We start from the raw sequence: 15,202 nt of genomic DNA, 5'->3' as shown, positions 1-15,202 counted from the left end.
AATTAATCTATATCAACTTCCTCAATAAGTAGTTTTTGAAATGAAAGTCAGAAAAAGTTGCTAAAGAAAAGTCAAAAAAAAGAAGTGGAAGACAAAGTAAAAGTTTGGCAGCAACTTTTTGAACAGTTGTTGCCAACTTTTCCTTACACGTTTTTGACTGAAATACAAAAATGCATTTTCTTATTTTACGCATTTTCTCCGCTTATAAATAGAGGGTCTCTTGCCCTCATTCAAATCATCCCAAAAAAGAGAGAGTAAAAATACAAGAGAGTTATACACCAAGATAAATATTGCAGTCTTGAGTGTCCTCTTTAGTAGTTGTTTCTTTTACAAGAGAGAAGTATTAATTGTTGTTTTCTCCTTGTATTTGAGAGTTGTGTACTCCATATTAAATTAGTGAGATCCTTCTACCCCGTGGTTTTCCCCTTCTATCATTTAGAGGGTTTCCACGTAAAATTCTCGTGTCTAATTTATTTTTAATATTTTTCTCATATCAAACTTTAGTTGTGGTGATTCCTCGCCCCAACAGTGGTATCAGAGCCCTCGGTTATTCTGTCTATTTTATGCGAATGTACTATCTGTGAATAGTAAGTTTTCGTGAATAGTAAAATTCGGTGAATAGTACTATTCACGTGAATAGTAAATTTTGGTAACGGTACAGTTTGTCACGATTGTTCGCAAAAATATTCAGAAATGATCTAGAAGGGTGTGAAGCAAATAACAATGTTGAGTACAACAAAGTTTGACGTTGAGAAATTCAATGGGACTAATTTCTCATTGTAGAAAATGAAAATAAAAGCAATACTGAGAAAAGACAATTGCTTAGCTGCAATTGAAGGCAGACCCACAGACTTTGTTGATGACAGCAAGTGGAACGACATAGACAGCAACGCAGTTGCTGATCTACACTTGGCACTAGCTGATCAAGTGTTGTCTAGTGTAGCGGAAAAACGGACGGCGAAGGAAATATGGGATACTGTTACGGGGTTGTATGAGGCCAAGTCTTTACATAATAAAATCTTCTTAAAAAGAAGATTGTATACTCTTCGAATGACAGAGTCCATGTCAGTTACTGAACACATCAATACTTTGAATACTCTGTTTTCGCAACTTACAACAATGGATTGCAAAATAGAGGGGACTGAACGTGCGGAGCTTCTATTTCAAAGTATGCCTAACTCGTATGATCAACTCATCATCAACCTGACGAACAATACAGGCAGTCTAGTTTTCGATGAAATTGCAGCCGCTGTCTTAGAAGAAGAAAATCGGCGCAAAAATAAGGAAGACAGACAAGCAAGTTCGCAGCAAGCTGAAGCCTTAATGATGGTGAGAGGAAGACCAACGGAACGTGGCCCTAGTGGGAGTCACAATCATGGCAGATCTCAATCAAGAAGTAAGAAGAATATCAAGTGCTACAACTGTGGCAAGAAAGGGCACTTCAAGAAAGATTGTCAGTTCAAAAAGAAGAGTGAAAACCCTGAGCCATCAAATGCTCAAGGGAATGTTGCATGTACCTCGGATGATGGCGATATTTTATGTAGTGAGGCAATATCAAATAATGAAGGCAGAAAACATTTCGCTGATGTCTAGATTATGGACATAGGAGCAACATGGCATATGACTTCCAGGAGAGAATGATCCCATCAATATAATCCTATCTCAGGAGGGTCTGTGTTCATGGGAAACGATCATGCTTTGGATGTTATTGGTATTGGGTCCATCAAAATAAAGATGTATGATGGCACGGTTCGCACCATCCAGGAGGTACGATATGTAAAAGACTTGAAGAAGAATCTATTGTCTTTAGGACAACTAAATGATAATAGATGTTCGTATAAGACTCATGGTGGAGTCATGAGAATATCCAAAGGAGCGCTTGTAGTGATGAAAGCAGAAAAACTTGCTGCAAATCTATATGTACTTAAAGGTGAAACACACCAAGAAGGAGAAACATCAACCGCGTCAGCAAGTTCATTTGAAGAATCAACGATGATGTGGCATCGTAAACTTGGCCATATGTCGGAACGAGGTTTGAAGATTCTTGCTGAGCAAAAACTTCTTCCAGGGCTCAAAAAGGTTTCACTACCCTTTTGTGAGCATTGTGTTACCAGTAAGCAAAATACACTGAAGTCCTACTTATGTTATGTACAACACCCAAGAAAAATCAAAGTTGGATCCAAAATCCAGGGAATGTATTTTCTTAGGGTATGCTGATGGAGTAAGGGGTATCGCTTGTGGGATCCCACAGCCCGTAAGGTGGTAATCAGCAGGGATGTTGTATTTGTTGAAAACAAGATACAAGCAAAAGAAGGTAGCACTTCAAAAGAAAAATCAGAGACTACTACAGTTGAAGTTGAAGAAATAGAAGAAGTTTCAGTTTCTTCTGAAGCAGCACCAGAGCACGAAGAACAGGAGCAAGTTGAGATCGAAACTCCAGAAGTTCGACGGTCAACTAGGGAGAGAAGAGAACCAGCTTGGCACTCAGATTATTCTATGGAGAGTAATATTGCATACTGTCTATTAATAGAAGATGGAGAGCCTTCAGCCTTTCAAGAAGCTATGAAAGGACAAGAATCATCTCTGTGGGTGGCAGCAATGCAATAAGAAATTGAAGCTCTTCATAAAAATAAAACATGGGATCTTGTTCAATTACCACAAGGAAGGAAGGCTATTGGAAACAAATGGGTCTACAAGATCAAACGCAATGGTAATGATCAAGTGGAGAAGTATCGTGCAAGATTGGTGGTGAAAGGATTTGCTCAGAAAGAAGGTATAGACTTCAATGAGATATTTTCTCCGGTGGTTCGACTCACAACAATTCGAGTGGTCCTGGCGATGTGTGCTACATTTGACTTGTATTTGGAGCAGTTAGATGTCAAAACTGCATTTCTTCATGGAGAGCTTGAAGAAGAAATTTACATGCTCCAACCAGAAAGTTTTGAAGAACAAGGAAAAGAGAACTTGGTTTGCAGGTTGAACAAATCTCTATATGGTCTCAAACAGGTGCCGAGGTGTTGGTATAAGAGATTTGATTCCTTCATTATAAGCCTTGGATACAACAAACATAGTTCAGATCCTTGTGTTTATTACAAGAGATTTGGTGATGAAGATTTTGTTATTTTGCTGTTGTATGTTGACGACATATTGGTATCAAGCCCCAACAAAGATCGTCTCACAAATTTAAAGGCACAGTTGGCTAGGGAGTTTAATGTTTGCCATGGTATGTACAAGACCTAACATTGCACAAGCAGTGGGAGTGGTTAGTCGATACATGGCTAATCCTGGTAGAGAGCATTGGAATACTGTTAAGAGGATCTTGAGATACATCAAGGGTACCTCAGATGTTACAATGTGTTATGGAGGATCAGACTTTACTGTTAAAGGTTATGTTGATTCAGATTATGCAGGTGATCTTGATAAAAGCAAGTCCACCACAGGTTATGTGTTTACTCTTGCTGGAGGAGCTGTAAGCTGGGTTTCAAAACTACAGTCTATCGTGGCTACATCTACGACGGAAGCAGAATATGTAGCAGCTACACAAGCTAGCAAAGAGGCAATATGGATGCAGATGTTATTGGAGGAGCTCGGGCACAAACAAGAGAAGATTGCTTTGTTTTGTGACAGTCAGAGCGCTTTGCATCTTGCAAAAAATCCGACATTTCATTCAAGGACAAAACACATACGAGTTCAGTATCACTTTGTTCGTGAGAAGGTGGAAGAAGACAGTGTGGATATTCAGAAAATTCACACTAGTGACAACCTGGCAGATATGTTTACAAAGCCGATCAACAGTAATAAGTTCATATGGTGTCGATCTTCTATTGGCCTAGCAGAAACGTAAAATTGCAGTAATTGGGTAGAAAGGATGGTGTGAAGACTTAATTGATTCTCAATTAAATCTTCAAATGGGAGAATGAAATGAAAGTCAGAAAAAGTTGCTAAAGAAAAGTCAAAAAAAAACAGTGGAAGACAAAGTAAAAGTTTGGCAGCAACTTTTTGAACAGTTGTTGCCAACTTTTCCTTACACGTTTTTGATTGAAATACAAAAACGCATTTTCTTATTTTACGCGTTTTCTCCGCTTATAAATAGAGGGTCTCTTGCCCTCATTCAAATCATCCCAAAAAAGAGAGAGTAAAAATACAAGAGAGTTATACACCAAGATAAATATTGTAGTCTTGAGTGTCCTCTTTAGTAGTTGTTCCTTTTACAAGAGAGAAGTATTAATTGTTGTTTTCTCCTTGTATTTGAGAGTTGTGTACTCCATATTAAATTAGTGAGATCCTTCTACCCCGTGGTTTTTTCCTTCTATCATTTAGAGGGGTTTCCACGTAAAATTCTCGTGTTCAATTTATTTTCAATATTTTTCTCATATCAAACTTTAGTTGTGGTGCTTTCTCGCCCCAACAGTTTTTTCTTTTCATCAACTTACGATTTTTTTTTGATATATTCAAAGTCCTGATACATATGGATAATGCTCCTTCTTTTAAAGTCATGATACATATGAATAATGTTTCTTATTTTAGCATTGGTATTACCCAGTTAAAAGTAGCTAACATTGATCGTTTTTATGATTCTGATGATGATGGTTGCGCTGAAAACAGATTCAAACAAGTGCACGATCAATTATATCAACTAGCAATGACAAATCTAAATGTTGATAAGGAAAAGTTGAAGAAGGATGCGTCTTCTTCTTCTAAACTTAATGGGGAAAAATCCCCTCAAGAAAAAGGTAGAAAAGCTAGATCTGTAATTTTATGAAAAAGTCCTTTTTTACCAAAGGTTTGATTTCTAATGTATCTAGTGGTTTTTTACTTTTTAAATCATGTATAATCTGTACTTTTTAGCGTTATGATACATTACAACTTATAATGTAATGTATCGTGTTCAAATATTATTTTTGACACATAACCCTAAGTTTTTGAATCATAAATTTCATGTATCATGTGTATGGTTCTATACTAGATACATACTTCTTCAAATTTAAGTAAAATTTGATATTAGATAAATTCAACTGGTATCATTTACAAACTTAGGATTATTTTTGATACATAACCCTAAGTCTTTCAACCATGAAATTCTATGTATCATGTGTATGGTTCTGTACTAGATACATGAATGCTACAAAATTAAGTACAAGTTAGTACCAGATACATTCAACTAGTATCATTCACAAACATATGATTATTCTTAATACATAATTCTAAGTCTGTCATTTATAAAATTATATGTATCATTTTTATGGTTCTATATTTAATACATAATTGTATCAAATATAAGTAAAAGTTTGTAACAGATACATTCATCTAGTATCATTCACAACTCTAGGAATATTTTTGATACATAACCCTAAGTTCGTGAATCATAAAATTCTATGTATCATGTGTATGGTTCTGTAATCGATACATAATTGATGCAAATTTAAGTACAATTTAGTACCAGATACATTTATCTAGTATCATTCACAAACCTAGGGTTATTCTTGATACATAATCCTAGGTCTATGAATCATAAAATTTTATGTATCATTTGTTGATTTTGTACTTGATACATAGCTGCTGCAAATTTAAGTACAAGTTTCGTTAATGCAGGGTATGAAGTATGTGATCAAAAAATTCCATCTTTTGGGATAGAGGGAGAAGAGAATTTAGGAAACTGAAAAGAAAAAAATGGATGAAGAAGAAGAAGAAGAAAATTTGTTAAGACTTGGGATAGACTGGGGAGAAGAAAATTTGAAATATGAATTGTTTGAAATTCCTAAAGTTTTGGGAGAGATTTGATATCAATTTTCTTGCATGATTTGTGGAACTGACATTTAATTTTACCTTTAATTTTTTTTTAAAAAATGTAACAGTCAAACTGTCTAATGTATCACAATTAATGTATCTGGATAACTCATATGTATCCGAATATGACAAAATTGAAGGAATTTTTGAAAATTAAAAAAAAATAGGGATATAATGTAATTTGCTTCTTACATTATGGGATTTATGTAAGTTATACTATTCCTTTCCCTTAAAAGAACTTATGTATTGTTAGTCATAAGTTGCAAAAATAAAAAAGAGAAACTTACATAAACCAGTCTATTTGATTCGTGAACTGAGTTTGGGCTAATGGCCCAATTGCTTCTTGATTCGTGAAATATCTCACATACATAAAACATATCGAAGCCCGAATACTACAATGAATTTCAAAAATAAATAAATAAATAATATATATCTAGCTCAATTTATGTGACTCTTTTTCTTTTTTAGTTTGTCTAGAAAAAGTCATTTATTTAGCAAATTTAAGAAAAAACTACAGGATCTAGCAAACCTTAATACATATTTAAATTAAATAGCTATAGTTTACTTTTTTAAAATTATATGGATACACTTATAATATAAATAGCAAAACTAATTAATATTCCATAATAACTTTTTATTTTACTATTATATAGTGAGAATTAAATATTAAAATAAAAAATGAAGCTAGTTACACGCCTAATAATTACTGTTGCCTTTTACATGCCTAAATTTATGCTGATTCCCTATGTTTTTTCTATGTCGGATATACTCTCTTCAATTCTCTCTCTCACCTTTCAGTATAGAATGGAGAGGTCAATTTTCTTTTGATTTTTCCCCAAATCAATAGGATTCTCTTGCACAAATTTAGAAGTGATTTCAGTGATTCATGTTCATCAGATATCTTCTAATTCTATAGATATATTCTAATTCCGATTTTTGCTATACGTATTCATGTTTCTTCTAGTTTTCTAGGATTTTGGGATTTTTAATTCAACCATTGTTGTAGCCATAAAAATGGCGGAAATCAACTCTTCTAAGAGAGTTACAAGAGGTATACATTTATTTGATGAATTGTTGGACGAAATTTCATCCTTTAATTTGGGTATTATTCAAATTCAAGCCAAATTTTCAGGCTCTATTACTGCATTGGAGAATGAAAGAAGATCAAAGAAAGCTAATGATCTTATACCATCGAATCTCACAGATGAAACTAAATCGGCAAAATCCGCAAAGAAGAAAGAAGATTCAATTCCCTTACACAAGCAAAATAACCTCAAAAAAAAGGTCAACAATGTTGATCCGGATAGCAGTGAAAAAATTGGTGGCAAGGAGCAAGAATTGGAGGATGAAGAGTCCGAAGTTGTTGTAGCAAACTTGATTTGTTTATACTTTTGGATACTATAATTTTTTTGAGATTTTTTTTAGAGTGATATATATATATATATATATATATATATATATATATATATATATATATATATAAAATACAATTTTACTGTTATTATTTGTGTCATGTTTATGGGTTGCCAATTTGTGTCATGTGTGTGTATAGATTGTCAATTTGAGGGTCATCATTTGTGCCATGTATAACTAAAATTTTGAGTATCCTTAAATACAGTAGTTATACTATTTTTTTTCAAAAGTGGAATAGATTTAAAAGAAATAATACTTGTGTTCATTTGAACAAAAAGGTAGACATGTTAATATAGTCATGTTAAATTATAAGTTTAGCATCCTTGAATATAGTAGCGAGCCTCATTCATATGATAAATGTAGAAGTAATAATCTGATATACTTATCATATATTTTAATATGCTTCTTATTTGTTTGTTGTACTAAAACTTTAAAATGCTTAATACTTTAATACTTTTTGCATGATTTATATTCTGACATTTTAACATTCTTGATATTTTGATATTTATCTTTGTTCAATATACTTTTATAAGTATAAGTACAACATCCTTGAATTCAGTAGATGCAATAAATACAATAGGATTCAAAAATGTAATTTATTTAAAAGAAATAATACTTATGTCCTTTTGAAATAAAAGTAGCGAGTCTCATTCTTATGATAAATGTAGAATTAATAATCTGATATACTTATACTTTAACATGCTTGTTATAGTAATACTTTAACATGTTTGATATATTAATACTTTAACATGATTGATATTCAGATACTTTAACATTCTTGATATTCTGATGCATTAACTTGTTCATTATACTTTAACATGTTTTATGTTTTTATACTTTAACTTATTTGTTATACTGATATACTTATAATTCATTTGTTAGGAATGGAGTTCAAAAGTTTGCTCATCTAATGCCAATGTATTTGTCCATGTATTATGAACATGTTAGTAAACTGTATTGGAAAATATTAAACAGTAAACAGAATCTGAAAATATTAATGCAGAAACAGAAACTTCTGAAAATAATAAAAACAGAATCAGAAAATATTAATGCAAAAACAGAATCGAGCCCACTGAATGCACAGTGTGTCCTTAAGAAAATTATTCCCCTCAAAGTACCCGAGGTTTTTGGAATCTTTCCTCCCAGGATAGAACGATTACTCACCAAAGTAGAGGTACTGCAAATCTTTGATGACAGCGAACCACTTGAAGGATGTATATCACACGATTTTAGGAAGTACAGAAAGAAGAAGAAGAAGAGGGTATGTTCAGAATTTTTCGTATGGAACATTCTGAAGATTTACAGATATATATAGACTGTTTATACCTTTTCAGAAAAGGCACCTGTTGGGAAAAGGTTTGCCTATTGAGAAGGTTTGCAACTTTTCGGACAAGGTTGCAACCATTCAAAAATCCGTTGGAAAAAACGGAGGGAAATTTTAAATTAATCCGGGAAAAAATGGGTCGCGGGTCAGGATTTTTTTTTTTCACTTAATTAATTAATTAATTAAATAATATTAATTAATTAAAATTTAAAGAAAATTTGGTCCAAAAAGATTATCAATCAATCATATCAATTGACCAAATCCAAATCCAAATCCAAATCCAAATCCAAATCCAAATCCAAATCCAAATCCAAATCCAAATCCAAATCCAAATCCAAATTCGAAGCCGAAGCCGAAGCCGAAGCCGAAGCCGTAGCCGTAGCCGTAGCCGTAGCCGTAGCCGAAGCCGAAGCCGAAGCCGAGCCGAGCCGAGCGAGCGACGACGACGACGGCGCGAGGGGAGACCCTCTTCTTGACCCTTTAGCAACATGAAGGAGTGCTTCTATTTTTAAATAGGAGACTTTTCATTTCCACCACCTATGTGGGACCAAAGCTTATTTAATAAAATAAGAGAGAACATATCATTTCCTCTCCACTTCTTTTTCCCTCAATTTCCCATTCAACCTATCAATTAAACCCAACAATCCCCCACATGAATGGGGAATGTCTACAAGATAAAGGAATGCACGGATAAGTGTGTGATATACAAGCGAAGATAAATTGCATCTGGATAAGTAGGTTTCCCTTTGAACTTTCCATAGTGAACTTATATAGGATATACTCGATCAATCGGTAGATGCGATATCTTTGAACCGTCGAACTTTGTTGTATAACTAGACAACATAAGTCACACAATCAATCATCAACCATCTATGGTTCTCACGGTTGTGTTCGTTTCAGCCATGAACACCGCCTGGTTTCGTGAATGCATAGAGAATGGGCCTTTACTGTCATTCCCCTTGAAGCGGCTTATACTTCACATTCACATAGGTGATTTCTAAACGTGTAGTCCTATAGACACACTATCTAGTTATTTTCCGTCAGATTTAGATAATCATTAAAAAACCTTTAAAGCTTTATTAACTCATTAAAAGCCTTAAGGTTTTATCCTTTGTTTCTGAACATTGTCATCATCACGAGAATGGATTGAGTTATTTGACAATGTTGAACCGTCAATCATAACTTTGTTTGATCTCTTTGAACCTAGTTCTTGGGATCTCTAGTCTACTAGGTAGAGTTACCGCCATGTTGACTTGTCCTAGGCCTTAACCCCATTCCCCTCGATGATCTTTCAACAGCCTCTCTAGATAAGCCTTTTGTTAGTGGATCCGATATATTATCTCTTGACTTTACGTAGTCAATAGTGATAACACCACTAGAGAGTAGTTGTCTAATAGTATTGTGTCGCCGTCGAATGTGACGCGATTTTCCATTATACATAACATTTCCTGCCCTTCTTATTGCCGCTTGGCTATCACAATGTATACATATGGGTGCCAAAGGTTTGGGCCAAAATGGAATATCTTCCAAAAAATTTCGAAGCCATTCAGCTTCTTCACCAGCCTTGTCTAAAGCTATAAATTCAGACTCCATTGTAGAGCGAGCGATGCATGTCTGTTTTGATGATTTCCAAGACACTGTTCCTCCACCAACGGTGAAAACATATCCACTTGTGGATTTAACTTCAGATGATCCGGTGATCGAGTTTGCATCACTATATCCCTCAATTACTGCGGGATATTTATTATAATACAAAGCATAGTTTTGGGTGTGTTTCAAATACCCCCAAGACTCGTTTCATTGCCATCCAATGAGTTTGATTAGGATTATTCGTGAATCGACTCAACTTGCTAATAGCACATGCTATATCTGGTCGTGTACAATTCATAATATACATCAAACTTCCCAAAACTCGTGCATAGTCCAATTGTGAGTCACTTTTACCTTCATTCTTTTGAAGTGCAAAACTTACATCAATTGGAGTTTTTGCAACATTGAAATTTAAATATTTAAACTTATCAAGTATATTTTCAATATAATGTGATTGTGATAATGCTAGACCTTGTGGAGTTTTATGGATCCTAATTCCTAAGATTAAGTCAGCAACCCCTAAGTCTTTCATGTCAAATTTGCTAGCAAGCATACGTTTCGTAGCATTTATATTGGCAATGTCTTTACTCATTATCAACATGTCATCAACATATAAACAAACAATGACTTCATGATTTGGAGTATTTTTAATGTAAACACATTTGTCACACTCATTAATCTTAAATCCATTTGCCAACATTGTTTGGTCAAATTTTGCATGCCATTGTTTAGGTGCTTGTTTAAGTCCATAAAGTGACTTAACAAGTTTGCACACTTTCCTTTCTTTACCTGGAACTATGAAACCCTCAGGTTGTTCCATGTAAATTTCTTCCTCCAATTCTCCATTTAAGAAAGCCGTCTTAACATCCATTTGATGAATTTCAAGACCATATACAGCTGCAAGTGCCACTAACGCCCGAATAGATGTTATTCTTGTTACCGGCAAGTATGTGTCAAAGTAATCAAGACCTTCTTTTTGTCTATAACCTTTGACTACAAGTCTTGCCTTATATTTATCAATAGTGCCATCAGCTTTCATTTTCCTTTTAAATATCCATTTTGATCCTAAAGGTCTATTTCCAGGAGGAAGATCAACCAATTCCCATGTATGGTTATTCAAAATTGATTGAATCTCACTATTGATTGCCTCTTTCCAAAATGCTGAATCAGAAGAAGACATTGCATCTTTAAATGTTTGAGGCTCATTTTCAAGCAAGAATGTCACAAAATCTGGTCCAAAGGAAGTAGATATCTTTTGACGTTTGCTACGCCTTGGATCCTCTTCGGATGGTTTACTTTCCTTTTGAACTTCTCTTGGTCGTTTAGATCTTTCACTTGAGGATTCACTTTTAGTTTTATACGGATAAATATTTTCAAAAAATTCAGCATTGTCTGATTCAATTACCGTATTAACATTAATTTCAGGATTGTCCGATTTGTGAACCAAAAATCGACAAGCTTTGTTATTTGTAGCATAGCCAATAAAAACACAATCCACGGTCTTTGGTCCGATTTTTACCCTTTTGAGTAAAGGAACTTGGACCTTTGCTAAACACCCCCACACTTTGAAGTATTTCAAGTTGGGTTTTCTTCCTTTCCATAGTTCATATGGAATAGTTTGTGTTTTGCTGTGGGGTACTCTGTTGAGTATTCGATTAGTTGTAAGGATAGCTTCCCCCCACAAGTTCTACGGTAAACCGGAACTTATTAATAAAGCATTCATCATTTCTTTTAATGTTCGGTTTTTCCTTTCAGCAACTCCATTTGATTGAGGTGTGTAGGGGGCAGTAGTTTGATGAATAATTCCATATTCTAAACATATCTTTTCAAAAGGAGATTCGTATTCTCCACCCCTATCACTTCTAATCATTTTTATCTTTTTATTCAATTGATTTTCTACTTCGTTCTTGTATTGCTTAAATGCATCAATTGCTTCATCCTTACTATTAAGCAAATATACATAACAATATCGAGTGCAATCATCAATAAAAGTTATAAAATACTTCTTTCCACCACGAGTTGGTGTAGACTTCATATCACAAATGTCTGTGTGAATCAATTCTAAGGGACTAGAATTCCGTTCAATAGATTTATAAGGATGCTTAGCATACTTAGATTCAACACATACTTGACATTTTGATTTATTGCAATCAAAGTTAGGCAATATATTTAAATTAATCAGTTTTCGCAAGGTTTTATGATTGACATGTCCTAAACGTGAATGCCATAAATTATTTGACTCAAGTAAGTAAGAAGAAGCTTGAACTTTATTATCATCAACAACTATTACATTTAGTTTGAAAAGACCCTCAGTGAGGTAGCCTTTTCCTAGATACATTTCATTCTTACTGACAACTACTTTGTCTGAAACTAGATCACACTTGAATCCATTCTTGATAAGAAGGCCGGCAGACACCAAATTCTTTCGCATTTCTGGAACATGATACACCTTGTTCAGCGTCACCACCTTGCCGGATGTCATTTTCAGAAATACTCTCCCATATCCTTCAATCTTTGCAGTTGCAGAATTTCCCATATAGATCGTCGCATCAGGTGCTGCAGGGGAATAAGTAGAGAATGTTTCTCGGACTGCACACACATGCGAAGTAGCTCCTGAATCAAGCCACCATTCTTTGGGATTACCTACTAGGTTGCATTCTGATAGCATTGCACACAGATCATCAATAGCTTCTTTATTTTCCACCATATTGGCTTGTCTCTTTCTCTTGTCCTTTTTCGGAAGACGACAATCTGGAGCTTTGTGTCCAACTTTCCCACAATTATAACAATTGCCCTTGAACTTTTTCTTGTTCTGCTCCTGATTCTTTCCAAAAGGTTGCTTCCTTTTCTTATTCTTTGGAGCAGCATCTTCAACGATGTTCGCTCCCATAATTGCTGAATTTCCACGCAACTTCTTTTCTGCTGTTTTGTTATCTTCCTCAATCTTGAGACGAATCACAAGATCTTCCAACTTCATTTCCTTACGCTTGTGCTTTAGATAATTTTTGAAATCTCTCCACGAAGGAGGCAACTTTTCTATCATCGCAGCCACTTGAAACGCTTCATTAACTACCATGCCTTCAGCAATAAGGTCATGAAAAATAAGTTGCAGTTCTTGAACCTGGGTTCCAACAGTCCTGCTATCTATCATTTTATAGTCTAGGAACTTAGCAACCACAAACTTTTTCAAGCATGCGTCTTCAGTCTTGTACTTCTTCTCAAGTGCATCCCACAATTCTTTAGAAGTTTTTATAGCATTGTAGACATTATACAAATCATCATCCAAAGCACTTAGGATATAACCCTTGCATAGAAAATTTGCCTGTGTCCATGCCTCAGTAATCATAAACTTTTCATTGGCCGGCATATCAGCAGCGGGCACAGGCGGGTCGCGGGTCAGGATTTTTTTTTTTTTTCACTTAATTAATTAATTAATTAAATAATATTAATTAATTAAAATTTAAAGAAAATTTGGTCCAAAAAGATTATCAATCCGAAGCCGAAGCCGAAGCCGAAGCCGAGCCGAGCGAGCGACGACGACGACGGCGCGAGGGGAGACCCTCTTCTTGACCCTTTAGCAACATGAAGGAGTGCTTCTATTTTTAAATAGAAGACTTTTCATTTCCACTACCTATGTGGGACCAAAGCTTATTTAATAAAATAAGAGAGAACATATCATTTCCTCTCCACTTCTTTTTCCCTCAATTTCTCATTCAACCTATCAATTAAACCCAACAGAACATAGTATGAACGATACACAAGATACACATATTCAATTAGATGTGACTTATGTGCGGGATATATCTTAGCTGCGTTCTGGTTCTTTGTAGTTTGTACGAATTTATTTTTTTTCAAATTTTTTTATATTAGATATGAATTTTCATTTGTGGATTGTATTTGCTTGCCTTTGCGGAGTACTTAAGGATGGCGAAGGTATTTCTGCTGAACAAATTGATGCTGAGTTACTTTGTATCAGATACGGTGACCTACTATGAAAGTATGCTGAAAAGAAGGTTGATGATGGGGTTGTTAGCGACAACTAAGCACCACATAGAGTAAACAAGCAGCCATGCACTGGAACTGGAAATAGTGAACTTGTCATGATCAACTAGTAGCATGTATAAGCCCTTGTTTTGAAACAACTAATTTTATTTTGGATATTATACTTTAGTAGTTTTTGTTTTAAGGTACAGTATGAAACAAGTTAATTTCATTTTGGGGTAAATTTTTACTTAATGGAGTACTAAACAATTCGAGTACTTAATTAATCTTGATGAAGCCATCTTATTTTCTATAGATGGAGTCTTGATTAAAGATTGATAATAGAATTTTATTTTGAATTGATTTGAAAAAAGAGAAACTAAACGAGTCGTGTCTTTTTGGTATGAGAAATATTTGCATAAACATATTAACGTATCTTATTATTTTAAATACTCAGTCATGCTAGTATTAATGTATTTGATTAGAATTGAAATGGGGACAAACTTCCAAATGCTGAAAGAACGTATTAATGTATGTAATGCAGTCTAAATAATGTTAGTATACAAGTATTAAATAAAAAAATATTTGCCAAATCTAATATCTGAGTATTCAAATGAGTAATAGTTTGATAAGAGCGTTTTAGTTGAATTTTGTAAAATAATAAGAGAAAAATGAATTTATTATTAGACATGAAAATATCAATGTATTCCACCATATATAAATATCTTATTTTAGTCATGTTGTATGCAAACAAACAAAAATATTTAGTATACAAATATTTAAAATCAACAACCTTAGTAAGAATGAGTATCATGGACACTAAACGACTAAATGTTTATCACAACAATATTAATTGAATTAAAAAGTTACACCAGTCTTCTTGTATTTTTAGATACGACTGTATTCATATATATTAAGAATTTCATCATTTAAGTTTCTTACATGTTTATTGTCAAAAATTATTATGAGTTAACTATTAAATTTCTAATTTAATAAACAAGAAAACAAAACAAGAGAATGCTAACAGAAAAATGATTTTTATTCAAACATTCAACATTATCAACAAAATGGAGTTTCTTCACGCAGATTGAAGAAACAAAAATAAAT

Source organism: Solanum dulcamara, chromosome 3 (assembly GCF_947179165.1).
Source record: "Solanum dulcamara chromosome 3, daSolDulc1.2, whole genome shotgun sequence".
Classification (NCBI taxonomy): Eukaryota; Viridiplantae; Streptophyta; class Magnoliopsida; order Solanales; family Solanaceae; genus Solanum; species Solanum dulcamara.
The sequence above is the reverse complement of the archived record's forward strand: the minus strand, read 5'-3'. Positions refer to the sequence as shown.